General features: G+C 37.3%; 1 long non-coding RNA gene across 1 annotated transcript in view; it reads left to right on the forward strand.

Moving 5' to 3' along the window:
• Nucleotides 1-5,921: 5,921 nt before the first annotated feature.
• LOC121317209 overlaps nucleotides 5,922-17,113 on the forward strand; it is a 32,379-nt gene continuing 21,187 nt past the window's right edge. Inside the window, exons 1-2 of the long non-coding RNA XR_005950489.1 lie at nucleotides 5,922-6,101; nucleotides 13,582-13,709. This is a non-coding gene — a long non-coding RNA (uncharacterized LOC121317209). The remainder of the gene's footprint in view (nucleotides 6,102-13,581; nucleotides 13,710-17,113) is intronic.

Here is a 17,113-nt window from a genome sequence, read left to right on the forward strand (position 1 = left end):
TATGTACAGTAGTGGCACAATGCAAGATGGATTTCATTTACACTTGGTTACCATACTAAATACTTTTTTAAAAGCCATTCTGGTGTGTTGTCCTCAGACAGTATTTAAATGTGTCCTATTCAATGAAATACTTGAGTGCACTAAGGAGTCTAACTGAAAGACAGTGTTGCAGGATGGAAATTGAAGCGGTATGAATTTGTCACAGATTTTTTTTTTGTATTATAGCTGATATTCTTCCAGCTATGCAAATCAGTTGGTTTCAGCATTTTAAAATCCTATTTTGTAAATGTATGATTGTTGACTGATTGTTTTTCACTTGCTGCAATGATGTCATCATCCCTATACAGAATAAAAAAGAATACTGGATACACAGCAAACTCGGCCACTAAACAAATATGTATTTATCTGTAACAATGTGCTGAATGTTCCCAAGTTTAGAAGGTCTCAGTGAGTGAGGGGTTATACCAATGGTGTAGGTACACGGTGAGATGACAAAAGCAGGAGGACAGTCTTACCAATAGGCCAAATGAGACTTGTCTATACTGATGGTCACCCTTGCTTTATGTCTGTAAATATACCGTAAATACAATTTGCTTAAATAACATCAAGCCGTTTCACTTTTCTCACACATACAATAAGGAAACATTTCTGTATTTGAGAGAATTATTCATGCCACATAATAACAATATTTGGCTGAAGATAGATTGGCCCTGCATTGTGTATTAAACACACATCAATAATGAAAACAGAAAAATAAATCAATGAACATTTCTTCAGTAATGAGATCCAGACCTGGTTTGGTTGCTGTTGTGACAGATTACCTACACAGTGTGTTTTTCTGCAGGTAACTAACTGTTCAGAAATTAATATACAAGGCCATTTTGTGGTCAACTCTGGGCTTTAGCCAACATTTGAATGTATACAGTACTTGTAAACTTAATAAGCTTCAAATTGTTTTTTGGGAGGACAAGCATTTTTGAAGGGACACTGAGCAGCAGAAGCAGCAGCACTCGTTCCTGTCCAAGGCAGAATTTTCAACAGCGTTTACAGGTTTCTGTATATTCTTGCACATCAATATACAGGTACTTGACATTTTTTGGTTAACCTAGGGTCATAAGGTCACTCTGTGATCTTTATATTCTACAGTAAGATATGCATGACACATTTTCCTTGTAACTTAAAAAATTATAATAATGTGTGTGTGGCAGGAAATGGCTTTGTGACTCAGACCAGAAGAAGGAAGCACAACAAAGGTATCTGCAGTTTCAACAAAACGCGACGTGCACTGTTTATTAAATAACAAAAATAAATAAAATATTTAAACAAAAGAAACACTGCTCACAGAGCACAGAAATAAAAGTGCTAAACAAAAACAAATCACAAACACAAATAATAATTGTTAAGGTCCAGCTGGGCAGTAGCCTTTACGGATCCTTTAAGCGTTTTTAGTTTCGTCTTCTCTTCTCTTCTCTCTCCGCTCTTGTTCCACCTCTCGAACACCCCACCCTGGAGTGCAGAAAGCTGCAGGTATTTATGCAGGTGACCATCTCCCGATTAGCAACAAATTAATCACTTAATTAATTTGGCAGATGGCCACCTTCTGCACAGGTTTTTAATGTGGATGGGGCTTCCCATCCACGCTGCAAAACAATAATAAAACACATGGCGCTTTGCCGTCATACAATAAATATATACACAAATACAATACAATAAATCATAAAACAAACAAATACAATAAATAAATCATAAAACATAAATAATGCAGGGGCGCTGGGGGAGACCCCGAGATAAAGAAGGTTGTGCCTCACGCTGAAGGCTCAAGCTTTTCTGTAAGTCCACAAACCTTAATATGTCCTTGATGTAACAAGACCAATGTGTCAATTACTGTAGTAAAGTAGCTCATTTCACAAGTAATACTGGAACATAGAAGCCATCTCCATAGATTATGAATATAATTTTAAAAAGCATTACATTGCATGAGAGCCATTTTCACATTTAGAAAAGGTCTTCCAGTGAACAACCCAAATGTTTAGGTTACGAATGATGTAATATTAAAATGATTAAATTTCTAATTGAATATATGCTTTGCATGAGAAAATCCAATTGTATGTTTTTAGTATGAAAAATACCCTGGGAAATACAGTAGGCTGAAATTGTCCATGCAGTGCAAAACCCTGTACTTTCTGTACAGTATTAATAAACTGCTTCTTTTTTTTCAGGGTGATTCATTACAGAGTAGGGAAGGATCTGTGATGCCAAACCTTTCTGCATGGAGATATGCATCACCTTCTGAAATGACACAATATTCTACGTCATGTAATAATAGGGCTGGGCTTGGTCTATCTGTAAATCTTGAGAGGAACGTGGCTATTAATGGTTGCATCATTAAAAGTGTAGATGTGTAATTGCAAGCCACTCATGATGGAGATGTAGTGCCGTGTGGTGTACCGATGTTACACATACTGCTGAGCCCTGTGCATGAGCGGATGTAATGGAACACGGCCTAAAGAACAAACAAACACTTGGATTGACACTTTTGAGATATTCACCCCAAACTTCTCCTTTTTACATTAGGACACATAATGATATACTATTCTTATAAAGCACCATTCCCCAACCCAAGATAATGCAGAGGGCACATGACTGTGCTTTCCCTGATAGGAACTCACATCACCCCAAATCACTGATATTTACCATGGTAAATGCATATTACAGTATGTCCTATTTTTTGTTTTTTAAACCCAGTACTGTCAGGTACGTCGCTGTCTGGTTGTTAGTTATGTGTTGTCATCAGTGACTTGGATGGAGAAAATCCTTTTTGTCAGTAAATTTGTTTTGTCAACGAGTGTAACTGGATCATTCGACATTCTCCAAGAATGGTTAAATGTAATGTTTCTGCTACTACTAATTCAATTTTATTAATTTTTTTAACAATGCACCATTAATAAAATGTGATTTTCACACGGTTACTGTTCTTAGCAATGTTATCTTCAGTATCAACAGCTTCACTGTAATATAAATTCCAAGTTCAAACTAAATTTATCTGGTAAAAGATATACGATTTGTTATAACTATAACAAGATAAGTACTACTGAATTATAACAGAAGAACATTTTTATTACAATACTTTAACATTAGTGTTCAAGGGCTGTAAGCTAAGGCTTTATTGAATGAGCTACACAGAGAGACTGGCTCACTACCGATATTTCAGTGGTGTATCAGCAACTATATATTGGTATCAACCTGTTCTGAGATTATTCAGATAAGTCAGTTGTGAAATTCCAAATAATGTAATTTTGACAATCATTAAAATTACGATTCTTCAATTTGTCCCTTGAATTTGACGCATTTTGACCCATGGAATGATGTTAATAGTACTAACTGGCACTGGCTTTCTGATCCCTCAAGGCTTGGAACATGCATTTCAAAACTCTATTAAAGCATAGAAAATTCTATAAAAATAGTGTCCCATTATGGGTGCCAAAAGTAATTTTACACATAGCCACTGCTAAAACTTAATAATTAATAATTAATTTTTTCTGCGCAAATGTATTACATGTAGTCCACAGCATCTACAAAAAAGTTGTATTACTATTCCTTTTGACCCAACATACTGTGAAGTATCTCCAGTATTTTGCTTTCTAGAGGCTCACGTTGCCTTTTGCTCTCCACCCCTCCCCTTCTTACCACTGTTTGGACACTGCAGTGCATTAAAAAAAAAAACTAGGTCACCTCACACATTCACTTGACTCGTAGGCCTCTTCTGGCAGAAGTGATTAAATTAGGACACCAAAGTGACATTTGTGTGTGTGTGTGTGTGTGTGTGTGTGTGTGTGTGTGTGTGTGTGTATACTGTATATATAAGTCCTTTGGTTCCCCCCACTGTGTAGTTTCTATCTGTGTGTAATGTAAAGTTTATTTCCTCTCCCCCTCCACTCATTTCTTTCTCTCTCTTTTTCTCTACAGCAGACCAAGCCTCCAGCTTTCCTGTTAGGCATATACCATGCTGCACCATTCAGCTAAATTACTGCTGTATTTAAAAAATGCTGAAATAAACCGGGACCAGAGTGCTGAGTAAGTAGTAAATGTGCACTTGGAACTGAAGCAATGTCTGATACAAATGTTTAACTTTTGTTTTTCCAGCATACAAAATGTTTTATTAACTTATTCAGGTGATAAGGTTCATTCACAGGAAAAAAAAAAAGTTGCTTTGCTTGGGGTCATTTAACACCGCTTCATTGATTTTAATCCAGAAAATGCTTGTAAATGTGCTTCTCTCTCTGTGAGGTCATCGTCCTGTGTCTATGCAGTTGTCACATGTCATTTTCTGCACTAAGCTTTATGGTCTAACTTCAATCTAACATTATATTGGAGATATCTATTGTAACTTGGTTATCCAATCAAAATCATCAGTCTTGTACCCAATTACATAATTAAGTATTTTTTAGTGATAAGTTTTTTATATATATATATATATATATATATATATATATATATATATATATATATATATATATATATATAGTGGAGGAGTAGGGGGTGTATGTAGGGGGAAAATGTAGTACCAGTAGGATAGTGGAGGAGTAGGGGGTGTATGTAGGGGGAAAATGTAGTACCAGTAGGATACAGGACTACATCCCCTAGAATGCCTCTGGCTGGAATTAGAGCCAGGATGGGAAACACCTGGCTCTAATGAAATGAGGGACATCTGTCTGTAGTTAATAAGGTAGGTATAAATAAACAAATCTTAATGTGTATTGGAGAGTCTGGCTGCCTCTGTGTGGGGGTGGGAAGGCTGAGTCCTTCATGCAGACCTGAAGAAAGGGGTCTAATATATAAAACTGCAGTGTACAAAATTGAAGACATATGAAAGATACTTTTTTTTTTTCTTTTAAATGTACACAAAATGTTTAAAAGATAAAAAATATATATTTTATTTTCAGGATGTTTCAGGTGAAAAACCCTTCAGCTATTTAAAAAGAAAAGTAAACACAGTGCAGTAAACTTGTTGTTCAAGATTTGTAATTATACAAAAATTCTATGGTGTCATGATTATTATAATACAATGTTCATTCCCAGTGTTTCCAAAGTTCCCAGTTTGAAGATACTCGCATTCCTTTTGTTTCCATAGCATTGATTGATCACACAGACTGTGATGTCTTCAGCAGTGTGATCATCACTGTTGAAGTGATGGGCTACTGGAAATGCAGTGGTGTTAATGTGAATGCTTCTTAAGTGTTCTACAAACCGGTCTATAGACGCCTTTTAGTTTCCCCAATATACAATTTGTTGCATTTCTTGCAGATAATACAGTAGACTGTTCCTTTGGAGGTACTTGTAAAATGTTCATGAATGTTGAATGAGGATTTAGTGACTGTTTCAGAATAAATGGATTTACATGTATTACATTGTGGTCTATTACATGGGTATATGTCTTTCAAAGGTTCCCCAGAAGGATGAATGTCACTGTGTACCACATTCTTTTAAATGACATCAAGGGGGGAGTCTTGAAAATAGGCGCTGTAGATCGGTCGTTGAGAATTTGTCTATCTTTCTCTTGGTAGGGTGGTAAGTGAGGACAAGAGAGATTCTATCATCTCTGTGCTGTATATTTTATTATATAAAGCATTTTTTTCTGTTTATATTTGAAATTTAACTTTAACGATCTTGTCTGGAAAGCCACAATATGATTTTGGTCTCTAATATGTAGTTCAAAACAAAACAATTTTGGGTTACTGGAAATATTGATTTCAATGCTTCATAAATTTTACATTGTAAGGTCAGCTAATTTTTAGTGTACATATATTTACTCACATGCAATTTGACAGTTTGAAAATATATGCTTACATGTAATTGAAAGTTAGCAGAAATAAGTCATTTAAAATTCTAACTTGGTTTTTGAATTGCTGTTTGTGGTGTTTTATGGGTTGGGAGAGCTCACACTGGGCTCCTTTTAGTATTAGCATTTCATTGGAAGGGGTGAGGAGGATAACTAAAAAAGTTTTCATTTTCTCTTTTAATCAGTGGTACTGAGGATGGGTTATACAGTGTATAGAGAGGGAAGATATGTGTCTGATTGTTTGGAATGTCAAGATATACAGGTATTTAATTTCTTACCGGTACTGTATTATTGTTGTATTATATGTACCCTTCACCATTTTTCAAGGTTTGTTTTTTGCTCACTGTTTTTTTCTTTCAGGTATCTGGTGAATTTCTCTCGTTTTCTCTCACTGAATGCAAATAAGACTATGTGAGGTTTATATGCGTGTTTTCATTTTATTGAGCTTTTAAAAACGTTTGTTTGAATTATTTTTTTATTGATGTGAACTTTTTTAAAAAAATGTTTAAAGAATAGTCCATATCTTTTGTTTTGTCTGCTTTACAGTGCTTGTTGTAATTCGTGATAAATATGCCGGCTGTTGACATTATGCGACAGTGAAGGTGATGATGTATCTCTCTCTCTCTCTCTCTCTCTCTCTCTCTCTCTCTCTCTCTCTCTCTCTCTCTCTCTCTCTCTCTCTATATCTATATATATATATATATATATATATATATATATATATATATGCGCTCAGAAACAAATACTCCTTCAATTAATTACTCCGAACCTCTGACTTCTCCCCCCCGACATGTACTACAGGTGCACTCCACTTATAACGGAGATCCATGCTCAACGTATTGAGGAGGCATGTCCCTGGTTTTAATGGAGAATTACTCCGGTCAAAACAGACTCGTTTATAACGTATATACTGTGTAATACATAAAGTTTGCATGTTCCACATGCAGGTCTTTTGCATTTTAGTACGTACAGTTGAGTACGTACAATACCATTCTATTAGACCAGTTTTCCTGTTCCACAGGTAGACATTTTGCGCAAATAAGGTACATCCGGGACAGTAAATGACAGTCACGGCAGTATTTGTGATGTCGGGCAGGAAAAACAGTTGCTGTTTAACTTTTATTCTTCTGTTTTCGTTGGCACAACGGTTGTACGGTTTAAACATATACAATTTTAATTACATTTGGCAAATATAAATTTGTAAAACTGTACTACTTATTGTAGTGTAAAGCTCACAGGAGCGTGTTTTGTATAAATAATAAACTCCCGTTCTTTGGAAGCTTTCTTGTATTGTTTAAGGTACCTCTGTTTGCAGTTACATACAGCATTTCAAATGGTATTTACTACTGTAGAATTAAAAAAAAAAAACAGCAGAATTATATATCTATATGTTGGGAATTAACAATATAATAACCTTTAGGTTAACGCAGGATTTATTATTACTATTACTGGAAAAATGTAAGCAGTATATTTCAGTTCATTTGTGTTTAATTCTATATGTAGCATTTTGGCCGTTTAGACACTGGATTTCCGGGGTAGACGGGAAGTTAGTGAGGAAGAAGACGGTGACGTCAGAGACTAGTTAACGAGAATCTCATTCACTCGTAATAATGTGAGTTTGAAATGAATAGCCACGGGTTAGGTAGAAACAGTAAACAACAAGAAACCCTCATCTTCCTTACTGAAGCCTGTCCACATCAGGAGTTTGTGAGTGTAGTTTGTTTACTAAATAATTATATATATATATATATATATATATATATATATATATATATATATATATATATATATATATATATTTACATACGCTGTAAGCGAACGAGAGATAAACAAGCGGCCATGTTCTCGGTTTCAAGTCTGCCCTGCTAAATCTATACTACTGCTGTATCAAGAAGAAAAATAAATAAATCTCTCTGAGATTTGACTGTATATATGGTGCCTGATAATTATTCCAAAGACCACGCTACAGTATGTACTTCATTTGTGAAGTACTGATTTCCATTGTCCCTTGCAAAGACTAAGCAAAAAAATCAAACATAAAATGGAAATCAGTATTTCAGTGGCATTTCAACAATCAACCTCCAGGACTAGAAGTTTGAGTGTACATGTAAGTCAAACTAAACAAGTAGAAAACAATTAAACAGATGAAAGTAGTGATATGATGAAGGGATGTGCTGAAATGTTTAATTACTGGAGTTATTTGTTATTGATTAACTATACTTTAGAAAAAGAACAAAACACATAAAACACTGTCTTTACTGTAATTAGCCCAGTGCTGACAGTCCCAAAGATGGATGTTAGATAAAGGCTGCCTCAAAATGACTGAACAGGTTCCCATAGTCTTGATGTATAACTAGAAGACCTAAATTAGTCACAGTTTGAGTGTCTCTCTCATTTTTTTTTTTTTAAACAAAAAGCATATCCCAAGAGTGGTCACTGTGGGACTACTCTATTAAGATGATGTTTAATGCAATTCTCAAGTAAAAAAAGTAGAGTTCCTAAAGCAATGACACAAATTTTCAATGCTGTGAGTTTGTCCAAAAACTGCTTTGTGGTGCCTTTATGCAATTATTTGACAAACATTTTGAATAGTAGTCTTTCACAATGTCTTTAATTAAAAATGCGAAGGGATTTGTCCACAATTTAACGTGACACCCATTCAACAGAAACTATGTTGCATACCATTCTCGGTGAGAGACACTATCGCACATGCTTAAAAAACTAGCTCAGAATGGCATCATAGAAGAAATTGAATCTTCTGAATGGGTTTCCCCTGTAGCAATTATATAGAAAGACAGGAGACATTTGCCTTTGCGTGGACCTGAGGGAACCAAATAAAGCCATGGTGACTGCGGAACTTTGGGGAGCAAAAATGTTTTCTACACTTGAGACCTCACAGCATTTATTGCACATGATGGACAGTTTTGGTTCAGACGTGTACCATATTTCTGGGGCATATCGTTATTATTATGTGTTTATTTTAGCAGACGCTTTTATCCAAAGCGACTTACAGAGACTAGGATGTATGAACTGTGCATCAGCTGCAGAGTCACTTACAACAACGTCTCACCCGAAAGACGGAGCACAAGGAGGTTAAATGACTTGCTCAGGGTCACACAGCAAGTTAGTAAGTGACCCGGGATTTGAACCAGGGGCCACACAGATTCCCATGATTTCACATGTTGGATTGAAACGCGATCCCGATCATGTTGCCGTGGTTACCAAGGCACCACCACCAAAAGATTTACAAACCCTTTCTTAGAGCATATGTCTTGGTATGCAAAATTCATCCCGAATTACGCCTCAGTGGTAGAACCATTAAGAGCACTGCTTTTTGGAAACTCAAGCTTTTCCTGGACAGCCACTGCACAAACTAGTTTCAAAACTATAAAAACTTTGATTGTAAATAGCCCTGCACTCGCACTGTTTGACCCCACTTTACCTACAATTATGACAACTGATGCCTCAGACTATGGCCTTGGAGCTGTACTTACCTAGCTTCATGATGACAACGTGGAGATGACGACTGCATTTGCTTCAAGAACACTTTCAGAAGCTGGGAGGAAAAGAAGCGCTTGCTTGCGTGTGGGCTACAGAAAAATACCACAATGCAAATGTCACCTGCTGAGTTACTACATGGAAGAGAGATGGTAAAACTACTTAAAGCTGATTTTCTCTATGTATAGTGTGATTGCTCACTTTTCTGAGGTGACTATGACTACTTAAACTGGTCTGATCTATTTTCTCAGCAAAAACTGTAAAAATCTTAAATTGATTCATCTCTCCTTGCACACTATCTGTAAATGAAAAAGTAATCAGGGATCGGCAGCTACCCTTTAAAAGAAAAAGGAAAAAAAAAAAGAAAACTTGAAATCTGTCAAGGAAAAAAATAAATAATTAGACCCTCCAAGTCCAGGTTTTCTTTAGCAGGAATCTTACAGTTCTGTAAGATCTGAATGAATGTAAGCTTTGAGTCATTTCAAAGTCTTGACAACATGCCTTATGTTCGATTTTTATTCAGTGGAAACCCCTGTTGCCAGCCCCAGAACTAAGTACTGTAGGAAAGCTGAGCATCTCCAGGTGGAACCATTTTTTGTATTTGATTTCCTGGAATTGTGATGGAATTCCTGTAAAGTTTAACACATTATTTACACAACAGGCCATAGGTACTGGAGTACAAAGTTGAACCAGAGTAATACTGTGTTGTGGGAAATGGTGAGGTGATGTTTTTAGGTTGATTGTGAAAGACACTACAGCACTTTTTGAATAGAAAGAGAATGTGTGGGAACGTCTTAGCAAATGGGGAAATTAATCGCAGTGGAGTAAGTTTCCCTTAGTTTTAACAGCACATTTCACAAATTAACTGGAGGTTGGCAGGGTGACTCAGGGGGCAGCAATAGACTAATTCTATAATTTTCATGTTAAGAACATAAGAACATAAGAAAGTTTACAAATGAGAGGAGGCCATTCGGCCCATCTTGCTCGTTTGGTTGTTGGTAGCTTATTGATCCCAAAATCTCATCAAGCAGCTTCTTGAAGGATCCCAGGGTGTCAGCTTCAACAACATTACTGGGGAGTTGATTCCAGACCCTCACAATTCTCTGTGTAAAAAAGTGTCTCCTATTTTCTGTTCTGAATGCCCCTTTTTATAAACTCCATTTGTGACCCCTGGTCCTTGTTTCTTTTTTCAGGCTGAAAAAGTCCCTTGGGTCGACACTGTCAATACCTTTTAGAATTTTGAATGCTTGAATTAGGTCGCCACGTAGTCTTCTTTGTTCAAGACTGAACAGATTCAATTCTTTTAGCCTGGCTGCATATGACATGCCTTTTAAGCCCGGAATAATTCTGGTCGCTCTTCTTTGCACTCTTTCTAGAGCAGCAATATCTTTTTTATAGCGAGGTGACCAGAACTGAACACAATATTCAAGATGAGGTCTTACTAGTGCATTGTACAGTTTTAACATTACTTCCCTTGATTTAAATTCAACACTTTTCACAATGTATCCGAGCATCTTGTTAGCCTTTTTTATAGCTTCCCCACATTGTCTAGATGAAGACATTTCTGAGTCAACAAAAACTCCTAGGTCTTTTTCATAGATTCCTTCTCCAATTTCAATATCTCCCATATGATATTTATAATGTACATTTTTATTTCCTGCGTGCAGTACCTTACACTTTTCTCTATTAAATGTCATTTGCCATGTGTCTGCCCAGTTCTGAATCTTGTCTAGATCATTTTGAATGACCTTTGCTGCTGCAACAGTGTTTGCCACTCCTCCTACTTTTGTGTCGTCTGCAAATTTAACAAGTTTGCTTACTATACCAGAATCTAAATCATTAATGTAGATTAGGAATAGCAGAGGACCTAATACTGATCCCTGTGGTACACCGCTGGTTACCACACTCCATTCTGAGGTTTTTCCTCTAATCAGTACTTTCTGTTTTCTACATGTTAACCACTCCCTAATCCATGTACATGTGTTTCCTTGAATCCCAACTGCGTTCAATTTGAGAATTAATCTTTTGTGCGGGACTTTGTCAAAAGCTTTCTGAAAATCTAAATAAACCATGTCATATGCTTTGCAATTATCCATTATGGATGTTGCATCCTCAAAAAAATCAAGCAAGTTAGTTAGGCACGATCTCCCTTTCCTAAAACCATGTTGACTGTCTCCCAGTACCCTGTTACCATATAGGTAATTTTCCATTTTGGATCTTATTATAGTTTCCATAAGTTTGCATATAATAGAAGTCAGGCTTACTGGTCTGTAGTTACCTGGTTCAGTTTTGTTTCCCTTTTTGTGGATCGGTATTACGTTTACAATTTTTCATGTTGTAGGTTTTATACAGTAAAGGGATGGTCAAGACCATTGCCCCCATCAGATAGGCATTACTACAAATGGTTACCAGGAGACACTTATGACACCATAATGCTAATTCTTCATATTGCATTGCATGGGTTCATCAGTCTGGGTACAGCCTCGTGCTATGTGTCATTTCTTGTGGCACTGGTAACATATAGGCTTGTGTAGCAGGGGGAGATCTGTGCTGACTCTGCTGGCGTGTTCATAGTGTTGCAGGAAGAGGGCAGCACTTGTCCAATACCCGCCTGTGAGTCATGGCAGTGACACGGGGAGGTGGGAAAAAGGGTGTGTGGACTTTCCCTCTTTCTGAGTGGCTGGGAGGCGGGTCTTGGGGAGATTGTTAGCCCTATAAGATAACGCTCTACCATTTCCTCAGGTCTGCCCTTTTAGACGCACAGAGTGTGCGGAAGCACTGGTCCAGGACCGAGAACCAGCCGCGAGAAAGATTGAGGCAGTGGGGAAACCTTGGGCAGACCCTGAAATATTGTATATTGCAGGTTGAGGGACCCATAGAGTAGGTTGGAGATCCGGGTTGTGCGGGTATTGGTGACCAGGATAACGCTGCCAAGTTCAGCACCTTTTATTTGTAGTTTTAGTACTGTTTTATTTTCCTTTTTCCTTTCACCTTCTGTTTTTGGATTATTCTTTGGAGCACCTGTAAGTGCGCCAGCACTCTGAACTGTTTACCGTCTTTTGGTATTCCTGTGGTTCTGTTTACCATAGTTGGTAAGCAGACCACAGACAACAGCGCCCTCTGCAGGCTAAAAAGAAAAAAATGCACCTTGAAAATAAAACTGGGCACCTGTGTGGTGTTTTCGTTGACACCGGTCTGTCTCCTGTGTCAGTGACTTGAATGGGTGGTTGGACAGCTTGTCGTTCATGTGGTACACCTTCTCTGACCCCCTTTCTCATCAGCTTTGTTTTGCGGATCACCATTATGTTTTCTTGTGGGATCCTAGAAAACTGACATAGGGGGGGGGGGGGGGTTCCTTGGCTAGCTCATCTACTACCAACTGTCTCTCCACGAGGCCAATTAACTCATCTAGAGTTTGTGGATTTTTGATCCACCCATTTTCTCAGTTGGGAAGGAAGTGAGCGTAGGAACCGATCCATCATTAGAATTTCTAAAATCTTTGTCGAACTTTTGATCTCTGGTTTCCATCTTTTGGCCACGGTTGTAACTCCAGCTCTAGTAAGGATTTCTGCTTTTAACTGCTCAAAGTTATTTACATCCATGATGTCCAGGTCAAAATAAGCTTTTTGTACATCTTTGCACAAAAACAGAGCGAGCAGGCCTGCCCACTGGTCTCAGAGTCAGGCTTATCTCAAATCTATCCTTTCAAAGAACACAAGAAAATCCCCTGTCATCTTCAGGCAACTGTTTTTGAAGCAGATGAGTTGGTCGGATGATGTGGGTGGGTGATTGCACCTGATCTTCTCTTAACCTCTTCCTGTAAGACCTGGTGGATGACTTCTCTTTGTTGTATATGGTCTTCCCTTTGTTGTATACCATCTTCCCTGGCAGGGCGATTGGTTTCCTGTTGAACAGCGATGGCTTGCACCAGGGCATTAATAATGCTGTCCATGGCAGAAGTGATAGTGATACAGTTGGTAACTGGGAATTGATTGAGCGTCAATTCCAGAATCCCACCCCTAAAACCATCTGTGATAAAGTGGTTTCTAACACCATCTGTGATAAAGTGGTTTCTAACACCATCTGTGATAAAGTGGTTTCTAACACCATCTGTGATAAAGTGGTTTTGTCACTTATAATAAGCTAGACTGTATGCAGTTTCACTGTTAACCACCAGGCGTGTTTATTATTTATAAGTATGTTTTTTTATTCAAGTCCCACCACCAGGTGTTTTTCTGTTTCAGTCTCCCACAGTCCTGTTTATGGCAACCTCTGGCGGTGAGTGGTGGACCAGTGGTGTCTTCTTGAATGTCAGGTTAAAGATTTTCTAGAGCCACAAGGTGACCGTGGAGACTTTCAGTCCCAACCAAAAGTAAGTGTTTTCAACCTTGTTTGTTATACAGTTGCCACTTATAGTTTTCTCTTTTTGCTTCCTTTCACAGATACCACCACTTGCTTCCAGTGGGACTTAAAACAGTCAATAAACCACTTTGGTCTTGTTTTTCTTTGCCCAAATCCTCAACATGTTCAATATCTTCCTATGATAGCTTATTTTACACTGCCCTTAAAACACTTTAAACCACAGCTGTGTTCCCAACAATTACAGTATGAAGAGTGAGGTTCAAAGTGGTAGTCGCCGGGTTTGTGCCTTCTCTGTTGATGCACAGCAGTTCCTCTGTGTTGTTCCTGGATTCAGTAGAGACACACTCGCTGGAGTCTTTGTTTGGTTCCTTGTAGTCCACTCCATTGGGTTTCTTCTTTAATTATTTTTAGTTAGCTCGACAGACTCGCTAACGTCAAACGCAAACTATAAACAACTTGACAAACTCATTGCTTTAACTGTCTCAAATAACATTAACCAAAACACATTCATAGTAGCTTTCAAAATCACAAACTCCATTCACTGATTCTAGTATTATTTAGTATCACAGAGAAGTCTTCAGCACTTGCAACCCATGCTCTCCACACAGGATACTTCCTGGTTACTACAACCAATACTATATAAATTATACAGGATACTGTACCCAATACTGTATAAATTATTTTAGACTGGAGGTTCTGCACCCTAATCTCCTATAATTTATATAGTGCCCATCTATGATTTTGCCACGCAATGTGTAAATAAAGAGGCATAAGACTTACAAACAATCTAATAATATCAACTAGCAGCTGTTATTGATTCTTATCAACCAAGTGTAACATCTAACAAGGCAAGCATGCGTATGCTTATAAAGCACCACATGACTGAAATGAGCTACCAAACAAACGTAAGGCCTCACAATTTTTTTTAAATGAGTTGACCTTGATAAAAAAAAAAAAAAGGAATGTGTTGAGTAGTCTAGTCTTTGATACTGTATTATGTACTGGCCTTTTTTTTAGGTTTTCTTTTAAATTTATGTCTTGTATTTCATTTTTAATAACATATTTCTGTTGATTTTGTGAACTCATCAGAATATTGTGAAAAAAATCAGTTGGAAGTGTACTGAAAAGTGACACCTCATTTGAGCAACGGCTACAATAAAAATAAAAACCGGTTATAAATAAATAAAAATAATTTGCTAAGCTAACAATTGTGCCATTTTCTTTTTCTGGGTGGTATAAATGGCAAATTCTTCTAAAATAGAAAATGTAACCCACCAGATCACACAACAAGATTTAAAATCTAATATATTTATATTAAAAAAGTCCACTATTTAGAATAACAGACAATAGCAAACAAATTGAAGTCATTGCAAGACAGTACATTTCATAGATACTTACTTGACTTTATCAGAGTTTAGTATAGCCCAAGCTAGTTAATTCGCTAAATCACAATATAAGTTGCCAAGTTAAAGTCAAACAGCAATATTCAGTTAGTTATATTCAAATTCAAAGTTGCAGAACAGTCAACATTGCACACAGGCCAAGGCAAAGAGATTAAATAGGTAACACATAAAAATAAAGTGAGATTATAATAGCTGTCTAAATAATTAACATGTGACTAGTGCTTCAGAAAACCATGACACTCAACAAAAGAAAACACATCCAAAAGTAACTAATTAACTATTACACTCTGTGAATTTTAATATGGACACTATCCCTTAATTTGAAAAGCAAAATTAGAAAAAATGTACCTCAAATTTTAAAACAAACCCCAATCAAATAATTAAATACTACTACTACGACTACTAATAACAATAATAATACGAAGAAAATGCATGCAAGACAAACAGCTTATTACATTCTGTTCTACAAGTGACCTGTCTCTGAGATGTACAATGTTTTTGTAAGCCTGAACAGATACCTTTCACATAAAAAAGTCACTGTGCCTTTTAACAAATAGTAGCAAACAACTCTTGAACTTTAGAACAGATAAGCATTTATAGTATGCATCATACCTTGCATAAAGATTAACCCTAGAGTGGAGAAAGGTTTGGCAACACCACAGCAACCTTTCAACATAATGGCCTTCATAGAAACATGACAGCATTGCCGCAGGTGCTAAAGTCTTGGCAAAAGAGTGATACATATCATTACTTCTTGGACATGTAACCTTTCATTGGTTTGGATGCTTGCCATGCATTAGAACTGGGAAAATATACAGGATCAGATGATGTTTCAACATCTCTTCACCCCTGTTGCTATGCAGCAGATCTTCTCGCTGAGAAGTGAAGCTTTGTGTCAGCCATCCAGATCATGTTCTGGGCTCCAGGCCTTTCTGAACGGCTCATTACAGTGTGGCTGTGCCACAGCTAAGTTGTTCTTGCCCTCCCCTGTGTCTCCCCTCTTGAAAATACCAGCAATGACCATCATTGGTTTATCAGTCATTATCTCCCAAGTGGAATCCCAGTCATTCACCTTCAAAACTTAAAAAAAGAAAAGACCAAAAATACTATAACCAGTAGATTCTTTGAGTCTGCTTGGAGACTATCCTCTCCCTCACTATTGTAAAAACCTTACCTTTGGCTTAGTAGATAAACACATTATTGAGAAGATTTGGATAAATAATTATTGGCAAAAACTTATACTTTACAATCCCAAGAACAAAATATACAACCCATGGGGACATGTGTATCTTAAAGCAGTGAATGTGTGTTCCAATTCCAATTGCTGGTCACTAGCTCACCAGGGGTGCACTTGATTTGTTATCTGCCTGAGAATCTGTAGCCCTTTTGTAAGCAAGTCAAACACACTGCAATATTCATTACTGAGATCTCAGGCAGCTTCTCGAAAACTATTAAAGTGTGCCCAAGATAGCACAAAAACACTTTACTATAAATCCATCAAGACAATAGAAAGAAAGAAAGCTTGTCTGAGCATGGTTACACCCTTGATAAAAATAGTTTGTTCAAGAGGCATGCTACAGGAAGGTTAGCTGATGTAGTACAAACCTGCCTAAAGAGGCTGAATTAGGTAATAGATCAAACAGTCCAATCAGGCGATTAAAATGTAATTGCTTCCTGGCTGTAGAAGCAGCTTCTGTTACTTGCATGTAAATGTAGCTGCGGTTGAGTTGACACTGCATTCACGGTTTTCAGGCACCACCTTTGAACCAGTTGTAGCTGTTAAGATAAATGCACAATACTATATGTGAAACCTATCATAGCACTCCACCGGTTGCACAATGGCTTGTCAAGGTGATTTATTACTTTTGGAGTCATTGGCTCAAGATCAATAGCCTCAGCTCAGTCCACCACCTGCATGTATACTGATATGAGATATTTTTAACTGCCGAGTACTAGCTTGAAATTTAGATTACATCAAGAGGAAAATGGTGGACTCTTAAGGGTGTTAGTC

The sequence above is a fragment of the Polyodon spathula genome, chromosome 6 (genome assembly GCF_017654505.1).
Source record: "Polyodon spathula isolate WHYD16114869_AA chromosome 6, ASM1765450v1, whole genome shotgun sequence".
Lineage (NCBI taxonomy): Eukaryota > Metazoa > Chordata > Actinopteri > Acipenseriformes > Polyodontidae > Polyodon > Polyodon spathula.